This window comes from Fistularia commersonii, unplaced genomic scaffold (assembly GCF_037954325.1).
Source record: "Fistularia commersonii isolate RoL2024-O1a breed Wild unplaced genomic scaffold, RoL_Fcom_v1.0 HiC_scaffold_39, whole genome shotgun sequence".
NCBI lineage: Eukaryota > Metazoa > Chordata > Actinopteri > Syngnathiformes > Fistulariidae > Fistularia > Fistularia commersonii.
In genome coordinates, this window is record NW_028233997.1 from 957,501 (window position 1) to 967,500 (window position 10,000).

The following is a 10,000-nucleotide window of genomic DNA, read 5'->3' on the forward strand; positions in this document are numbered from 1 at the left end:
TGTTTATATATAAACATATATAAACAAACATATATTGTTTGTTGTTTATTTTTGGGATATATTGAGGAATATTTAATGGAAAGGAGTCACAATCGCTTTTTGACAATGTCGAAGTGTATAGGTGGCTATAGAATTTAAAGTTTTCATTGGAAATGATAGCCTCATCTGTAATTTCCTTGTTGTTAAGACGGGCTTCCGCTTTGCTCCGCTCCTCCTCTCCTCCGCTCTTCCGCTCCGGGCCCTGGAACTCCCGATCCGCGGGACTTCGGTGAATTCCGGGCCAGTTTTTTGCTCTTCTGCTCTCCTCCCCTCCTCCGCTTCTTCGCTCCCCCGCTTTGGACCCTGGAACTCTTGAACAGGGCCGGGCTTCTGCCCTCCGCCTCTCCTCTGCTCATCCGCTCCAGGCCCTGGCACTCCCTGTGATCCAGTCATTCGCATGTGCGTGCCCGGAGGTCCGGGAGCTCCACTCAAACGTCCGGGGGGGGTAAGGGTAAGGGGTCCTGTCCCCCCCCCTCGCCGCCTCTGAGAAGAGAAACATCTCCTCCACTCCTCCGCTCCTCCGCTGCGGAACCAGGTATTACCGATCCGCCGGACTCAGGCGAAATGCAGAAAGGGGTTTTGCCGTCCTCCGCTCCTCCGCTCCTCCGTTTCGGGCCCTGGAACTCCCGAACCGCTGGACACAAGCGAATCACGGTCCGGGCTTCTGCTCTCCTCCGCTCCTCACCTCATCCGCTCCAGGCCCTGGTACTCCGTGTCCGCGGGAACCCCCCCCAACCCACAAAAACAAACTCTCACACACACACAAACACACGCACACACACACACACACACACACACACACACATACACACGCATACACACACACAAACACACAAACACACACAGACACACCTGAACTCATCATAGCTGTGCTAATAGCATTGGCCGAAACGTTTCCACAACCAAACCAACATTAGCTCATCCACTCATTCACATATGTGTGTGCCCGGAGGTCCGGGAGCTCCAGTCATAAGTCCGGGTGATCTATGTCCGGAGAAGGCTCACATTAGCCGCTCTAAGGGGTCCTGCTGCCCCCCAGCTTCCCGGCCTTTGAGAAGAGACACATAACTCCGCTCTTCCGCTTCTCCGCTATGGGCCCTGGTACTCCCGATCCTCCGAACTCAGGTGAATTGCGTGACGTGCTTCTGCTCTCCTATAAGCCCCTACACACTTCGAACACGGCTGTTATCACCCTGTTACTGCATTTCAATGACACCCATTTGCTTTCGATCTCAGTGTCTGCCACCGTACGGAAAAGCGGGGGGGTGGGGGGTGGGGGGGCATAAGCGCATTCGTGCTGTAAGTAATCAGAAGTTAATAGTGTTAACGGTTTGCGAGAAATTTTTAATGCTAGACAAAAAAAGAAAATTAAAAGGATATAATTAAATAAATAGATAGAAAAATAAAATTAAAAACGAAAAAAAAAAAATTGTGAGGGGAATATAACATGTAATTAAGTTGGCGGTTCACAGGGAATCTCAGACATCAAACTGTTTTTAATTGAACATAAATAGTACACCCAAATATACAAATGTACAAATAAACATAGCAAGTTAGAACTGAATGTCAATGAAACAACCAGGCATGAGGAAGCAACGGACATGAGGACATTTGTTCTGTATGTAATGAGAAGTTAATAGTGTTACAGGTTTGTGAGAAATTTACAGTGCTAGACAAAAAACGAAATTAAAAGGAAATAATTAGATAAATAGATAGACAAATGAAATTAAAACCAAAAAAAAAAAATGCAAGGGGAATACGACATGTAATTAAGTTGGCGATTCACAAGGAATCTCAGACATCAAACTGTATATTTTTTGTTGTTTATATATAAACATATATAAACAAACATATATTGTTTGTTGTTTATTTTTGGGATATATTGAGGAATATTTAATGGAAAGGAGTCACAATCGCTTTTTGACAATGTCGAAGTGTATACGTGGCTATAGAATTTAAAGTTTTCATTAGAAATTATAGCCTCATCTGTAATTTCCTTGTTGTTAAGACGGGCTTCCGCTTTGCTCCGCTCCTCCTCTCCTCCGCTCCTCCGCTCTTCCGCTCCGGGCCCTGGAACTCCCGATCCGCGGGACTTCGGTGAATGCCGGGCCAGTTTTTTGCTCTTCTGCTCTCCTCCCCTCCTCCGCTTCTTCGCTCCCCCGCTTTGGACCCTGGAACTCTTGAACAGGGCCGGGCTTCTGCCCTCCGCCTCTCCTCTGCTCATCCGCTCCAGGCCCTGGCACTCCCTGTGATCCAGTCATTCGCATGTGCGTGCCCGGAGGTCCGGGAGCTCCACTCAAACGTCCGGGGGGGGTAAGGGTAAGGTGTCCTGTCCCCACCCCTCGCCGCCTCTGAGAAGAGAAACATCTCCTCCACTCCTCCGCTCCTCCGCTGCGGAACCAGGTATTACCGATCCGCCGGACTCAGGCGAATTGCAGAAAGGGGTTTTGCCGTCCTCCGCTCCTCCGCTCCTCCGTTTCGGGCCCTGGAACTCCCGAACCGCTGGACACAAGCGAATCACGGTCCGGGCTTCTGCTCTCCTCCGCTCCTCACCTCATCCGCTCCAGGCCCTGGTACTCCGTGTCCGCGGGAACCCCCCCCAACCCACAAAAACAAACTCTCACACACACACAAACACACGCACACACACACACACACACACACACACACACACATACACACGCATACACACACACAAACACACAAACACACAGAGACACACCTGAACTCATCATAGCTGTGCTAATAGCATTGGCCGAAACGTTTCCACAACCAAACCAACATTAGCTCATCCACTCATTCACATATGTGTGTGCCCAGAGGTCCGGGAGCTCCAGTCATAAGTCCGGGTGATCTATGTCCGGAGAAGGCTCACATTAGCCGCTCTAAGGGGTCCTGCTGCCCCCCAGCTTCCCGGCCTTTGAGAAGAGACACATAACTCCGCTCTTCCGCTTCTCCGCTATGGGCCCTGGTACTCCCGATCCTCCGAACTCAGGTGAATTGCGTGACGTGCTTCTGCTCTCCTATAAGCCCCTACACATTTCGAACACGGCTGTTATCACCCTGTTACTGCATTTCAATGACACCCATTTGCTTTCGATCTCAGTGTCTGCCACCGTACGGAAAAGCGGGGGGGTGGGGGGTGGGGGGGCATAAGCGCATTCGTGCTGTAAGTAATCAGAAGTTAATAGTGTTAACGGTTTGCGAGAAATTTTTAATGCTAGACAAAAAAAGAAAATTAAAAGGATATAATTAAATAAATAGATAGAAAAATAAAATTAAAAACGAAAAAAAAAAAATTGTGAGGGGAATATAACATGTAATTAAGTTGGCGGTTCACAGGGAATCTCAGACATCAAACTGTTTTTAATTGAACATAAATAGTACACCCAAATATACAAATGTACAAATAAACATAGCAAGGTAGAACTGAATGTCAATGAAACAACCAGGCATGAGGAAGCAACGGACATGAGGACATTTGTTCTGTATGTAATGAGAAGTTAATAGTGTTACAGGTTTGTGAGAAATTTACAGTGCTAGACAAAAAACGAAATTAAAAGGAAATAATTAGATAAATAGATAGACAAATGAAATTAAAACCAAAAAAAAAAAATGCAAGGGGAATACGACATGTAATTAAGTTGGCGATTCACAAGGAATCTCAGACATCAAACTGTATATTTTTTGTTGTTTATATATAAACATATATAAACAAACATATATTGTTTGTTGTTTATTTTTGGGATATATTGAGGAATATTTAATGGAAAGGAGTCACAATCGCTTTTTGACAATGTCGAAGTGTATACGTGGCTATAGAATTTAAAGTTTTCATTAGAAATTATAGCCTCATCTGTAATTTCCTTGTTGTTAAGACGGGCTTCCGCTTTGCTCCGCTCCTCCTCTCCTCAGCTCCTCCGCTCTTCCGCTCCGGGCCCTGGAACTCCCGATCCGCGGGACTTCGGTGAATGCCGGGCCAGTTTTTTGCTCTTCTGCTCTCCTCCCCTCCTCCGCTTCTTCGCTCCCCCGCTTTGGACCCTGGAACTCTTGAACAGGGCCGGGCTTCTGCCCTCCGCCTCTCCTCTGCTCATCCGCTCCAGGCCCTGGCACTCCCTGTGATCCAGTCATTCGCATGTGCGTGCCCGGAGGTCCGGGAGCTCCACTCAAACGTCCGGGGGGGGTAAGGGTAAGGTGTCCTGTCCCCACCCCTCGCCGCCTCTGAGAAGAGAAACATCTCCTCCACTCCTCCGCTCCTCCGCTGCGGAACCAGGTATTACCGATCCGCCGGACTCAGGCGAATTGCAGAAAGGGGTTTTGCCGTCCTCCGCTCCTCCGCTCCTCCGTTTCGGGCCCTGGAACTCCCGAACCGCTGGACACAAGCGAATCACGGTCCGGGCTTCTGCTCTCCTCCGCTCCTCACCTCATCCGCTCCAGGCCCTGGTACTCCGTGTCCGCGGGAACCCCCCCCAACCCACAAAAACAAACTCTCACACACACACGCACACACGCACACACACACACACACACACACACACACACACATACACACGCATACACACACACAAACACACAAACACACAGAGACACACCTGAACTCATCATAGCTGTGCTAATAGCATCGGCCGAAACGTTTCCACAACCAAACCAACATTAGCTCATCCACTCATTCACATATGTGTGTGCCCAGAGGTCCGGGAGCTCCAGTCATAAGTCCGGGTGATCTATGTCCGGAGAAGGCTCACATTAGCCGCTCTAAGGGGTCCTGCTGCCCCCCAGCTTCCCGGCCTTTGAGAAGAGACACATAACTCCGCTCTTCCGCTTCTCCGCTATGGGCCCTGGTACTCCCGATCCTCCGAACTCAGGTGAATTGCGTGACGTGCTTCTGCTCTCCTATAAGCCCCTACACACTTCGAACACGGCTGTTATCACCCTGTTACTGCATTTCAATGACACCCATTTGCTTTCGATCTCAGTGTCTGCCACCGTACGGAAAAGCGGGGGGTGGGGGGTGGGGGGGCATAAGCGCATTCGTGCTGTAAGTAATCAGAAGTTAATAGTGTTAACGGTTTGCGAGAAATTTTTAATGCTAGACAAAAAAAGAAAATTAAAAGGATATAATTAAATAAATAGATAGAAAAATAAAATTAAAAACGAAAAAAAAAAAATTGTGAGGGGAATATAACATGTAATTAAGTTGGCGGTTCACAGGGAATCTCAGACATCAAACTGTTTTTAATTGAACATAAATAGTACACCCAAATATACAAATGTACAAATAAACATAGCAAGGTAGAACTGAATGTCAATGAAACAACCAGGCATGAGGAAGCAACGGACATGAGGACATTTGTTCTGTATGTAATGAGAAGTTAATAGTGTTACAGGTTTGTGAGAAATTTACAGTGCTAGACAAAAAACGAAATTAAAAGGAAATAATTAGATAAATAGATAGACAAATGAAATTAAAACCAAAAAAAAAAAATGCAAGGGGAATACGACATGTAATTAAGTTGGCGATTCACAAGGAATCTCAGACATCAAACTGTATATTTTTTGTTGTTTATATATAAACATATATAAACAATCATATATTGTTTGTTGTTTATTTTTGGGATATATTGAGGAATATTTAATGGAAAGGAGTCACAATCGCTTTTTGACAATGTCGAAGTGTATACGTGGCTATAGAATTTAAAGTTTTCATTAGAAATTATAGCCTCATCTGTAATTTCCTTGTTGTTAAGACGGGCTTCCGCTTTGCTCCGCTCCTCCTCTCCTCCGCTCCTCCGCTCTTCCGCTCCGGGCCCTGGAACTCCCGATCCGCGGGACTTCGGTGAATTCCGGGCCAGTTTTTTGCTCTTCTGCTCTCCTCCCCTCCTCCGCTTCTTCGCTCCCCCGCTTTGGACCCTGGAACTCTTGAACAGGGCCGGGCTTCTGCCCTCCGCCTCTCCTCTGCTCATCCGCTCCAGGCCCTGGCACTCCCTGTGATCCAGTCATTCGCATGTGCGTGCCCGGAGGTCCGGGAGCTCCACTCAAACGTCCGGGGGGGATAAGGGTAAGGGGTCCTGCCCCCCCCCCCCTCGCCGCCTCTGAGAAGAGAAACATCTCCTCCACTCCTCCGCTCATCCGCTGCGGAACCAGGTACTACCGATCCGCCGGACTCAGGCGAATTGCAGAAAGGGGTTTTGCTGTCCTCCGCTCCTCCGCTCCTCCGCTCCTCCGCTCCTCCGCTCCTCCGCTCCTCCGCTCCTCCGCTCCTCCGTTTCGGGCCCTGGAACTCCCGAACCGCTGGACACAAGCGAATCACGGTCCGGGCTTCTGCTCTCCTCCGCTCCTCACCTCATCCGCTCCAGGCCCTGGTACTCCGTGTCCGCGGGAACCCCCCCCAACCCACAAAAACAAACTCTCACACACACACAAACACACGCACACACACACACACACACACACACACACACAAACACACAAACACACACAGACACACCTGAACTCATCATCGCTGTGCTGATAGCATTGGCCGAAACGTATCCACAACCAAACCAACATTAGCTCATCCACTCATTCACATATGTGTGTGCCCAGAGGTCCGGGAGCTCCAGTCATAACTCCGGGTGATCTCTGTCCGGAGTAGGCTCACCTTAGCCGGTCTAAGGGGTCCTGCTGCCCCCCAGCTTCCCCGCCTTTGAGAAGAGACACATAACTCCGCTCTTCCGCTTCTCCGCTATGGGCCCTGGTACTCCCGATCCTCCGAACTCAGGTGAATTGCGTGACGTGCTTCTGCTCTCCTATAAGCCCCTACACACTTCGAACACGGCTGTTATCACCCTGTTACTGCATTTCAATGACACCCATTTGCTTTCGATCTCAGTGTCTGCCTCCGTACGGAAAAAGCGGGATGGGTGGGGGGGCATAAGCGCATTCGTGGTGTAAGTAATCAGAAGTTAATAGTGTTAACGGTTTGCGAGAAATTTTTAATGCTAGACAAAAAAAGAAAATTAGAAGGATATAATTAAATAAATAGATAGAAAAATAAAATTAAAAACGAAAAAAAAAAAATTGTGAGGGGACTATAACATGTAATTAAGTTGGCGGTTCACAAGGAATCTCAGACATCAAACTGTTTTTAATTGAACATAAATAGTACACCCAAATATACAAATGTACAAATAAACATAGCAAGGTAGAACTGAATGTCAATGAAACAACCAGGGATGAGGAAGCAACGGACATCAGGACATTTGTTCTGTATGTAATGAGAAGTTAATAGTGTTACAGGTTTGTGAGAAATTTACAGTGCGAGACAAAAAAAGAAATTAAAAGGAAGTAATTAAATCAATAGATAGACAAATAAGAAATTAAAACGAAAAAAAAAAAAAAAATTGCAAGGGGAATGTAACATGTAATCAAGTTGTTTTTTTTGTTTTTTTTTTTTTTTTTTTTACCAAAAAAAAAAGGAACCTCGGACATGGGTAACTATATTTTTTTGTTTTCGGATTTTTCCATAAGTTTTAAGGATTTTTTTTTTTTTTTTTATATTTCAAAATCGTTTATGAAGACATTAAAATTTGGGGAGCATTTTTGCATTCTGTTCTTGTGAATGAAGAACTTGGCCAGGCCTAAAAGAACATTGACACAGAGTTCATCTGTTATGTTGCTTATAAGTAAACAGAATGTTATATCATCTTTTGAGAAGGAAACTGGTGACGATGGAATGAGAAGGAGAAAAAATATATGGTCAGTGGTTTCAATGTTGTCTTCACAAAATGTACAAATATTATCTTCAAAATTAAAGCGTACCCTCGATAATTCCTTAGATGGGTAGATGTCAGTCATAATTTTGAAGTGGGTCTCTTTTGCCTTGGGGGTATGGGTAGAGTCAGATACATGGTTCGCAGCGTGGCAATCGATTCCTCATCAAATTTATTTAAAATATCCTTTTTTTTTTTTTTGACGTCCAGGGAATAAGTTTCCTGTGAAACATTTCCTAATAAAGGAGTTGCCGCGCTTTTTGTCCACAATTGAGATTCCCTGGAGTGATAGTCGGGGTAACTGTGGTTGTACGGTTCGGTGCGTCATTATATTTTTGGTCAGGAATACAAATTGTCGAGGCAGTGCGTTTCGTAACTTTAGCAACTCTAATATGGGAGGCTTGAATCTGTGTGTAGTACAGAACTGCTCATTGTCCAGAGGACTGCCAGTGTCATCCATCAAGTCAATTATCGACCATATACCTTTCTCAAAGCATTCCTTGTAAAACAGAGGTTTGTTGCCATGCAGTACATATCGATTGTTCCAAACTATTATACTGTGTGGTGAGAAATTGTGTACGTATATCATTTTCCAGTATAATAATATTTGTTTATGGAACTCTGAACATTTGACAGGAATCTTGTTGATATCCAAGTCAGAGATAAGCAGAAGACTCAGGCCGCCGACTTTGTTGAATAAGTAGTTTGGAGTACAATACCAGAAAGAACGATGAGGTTTGATCCAGGATTTCAACCAGTTCACCTTCAATGTCCCATTCAAGCAGTCCGACTCTATCACTTTCAGCCCTCCTTCACTTGTTTCTTTCACCATATGTGATTTTTCTTAGATGGTGTGGTCTGTTCCTCCAGATAAAGTTGAAATTGATTTGGTTAACAGATTTTACGAGTTGATTTGGAGCAGCATTGGAATACGCTGGGTATATACATCTGGATAAACACATCCATTTTAGTCAAATATATCCGGCCTAATATTGATAAATCTCTCTGGAGCCATATATTAGAATTAAGCTTTACTTTGATTCAGTTTAGATTCAATGTTCCTGGATTGATTTAACGTTTGGTCCTTGGATAGGAAAATGCTCAAGTATTTTATTTCTGATTTCATGGAAACATCGCTGATTTCCTTTAGTGGCGAGTCATGCAGCGCAAGAAGTTTGCATTTCTTTAAGTTTAATGACAATCCTGAAGCCTTGGAGAATGTTTTGGTTGTTTTCGGCACTTATTGGGACTTGATGTTCATTTTTCAAAACTAAGGTTGTGTCATCTGCCAGCAGGCTAATAACAATTTCAGTCCCCAGCACGTCTAACTTTTGGATATCGTTGCTCTTTTCAACATAAACGGCTAGCATTTCGGTAGCAATTATAAATAAATAGGGTGAGATGGGGCAACCTTGGGGGATTCCCACATCAACATGGAAGCTCGGAGTGGTGCCGCTTGGCAGGGTGACACAGCTATGAATATTCTCATAGAGCCCACGGATCACATTCCTGAATATTTAACCAAATCCAAAATGTTCGAGCGTTGCTATGATAAATGGATGTTCGACCGAGTCAAAGGCTTTAGAAAAGTCCAAGAAGGATATGCGGCCATTATCTTCAATGCGATACGCCTCTAAACCCATCGCTCGCCCCGACTCGGGGAATCCTAGAGCCTACTTGCACCCCCGCCCTAACTTAACTCCCTCACTCGTGGAGCTCCCTGAGCTCCACACATCCCGGAGCATCACGCCGACTCATTCACATTTGAATGATTGTCTTTATTTTATGTCCGCTAGATAGAGGCATCCGCACATGCGCATCAGTGGAGCTTCAGGCCGGCTGAGGCATGGACTGAAAATCATAAAGACATGTGTGATGAGCTAAAAGGAAGATAAGCATATTTTTATAATAAATGTAAGAAAGAGAGGGTAATGCAGCCTCAGGGCGGCACTGGCCCGTGTCTCTCCAAGCCTGCCTTTGGGGGGGGGGGGGGGGGGGGGGGGCACGGAGCAGTGTCTCCCTGTGCCGGTCCCAAGCCCGGATAAATGCAGAGGGTTGCGTCAGGAGGGGCATCCGGCGTAAAACGTTTGCCAAAACCAAACATGCGAGTCAACCATAACTATACCATACCGGATGGGTCGCGGACCGGGTTAACAACGACCGCCATTGGTACTGATGACCTACAGGGTACTAATGGAAATCGGGCTACT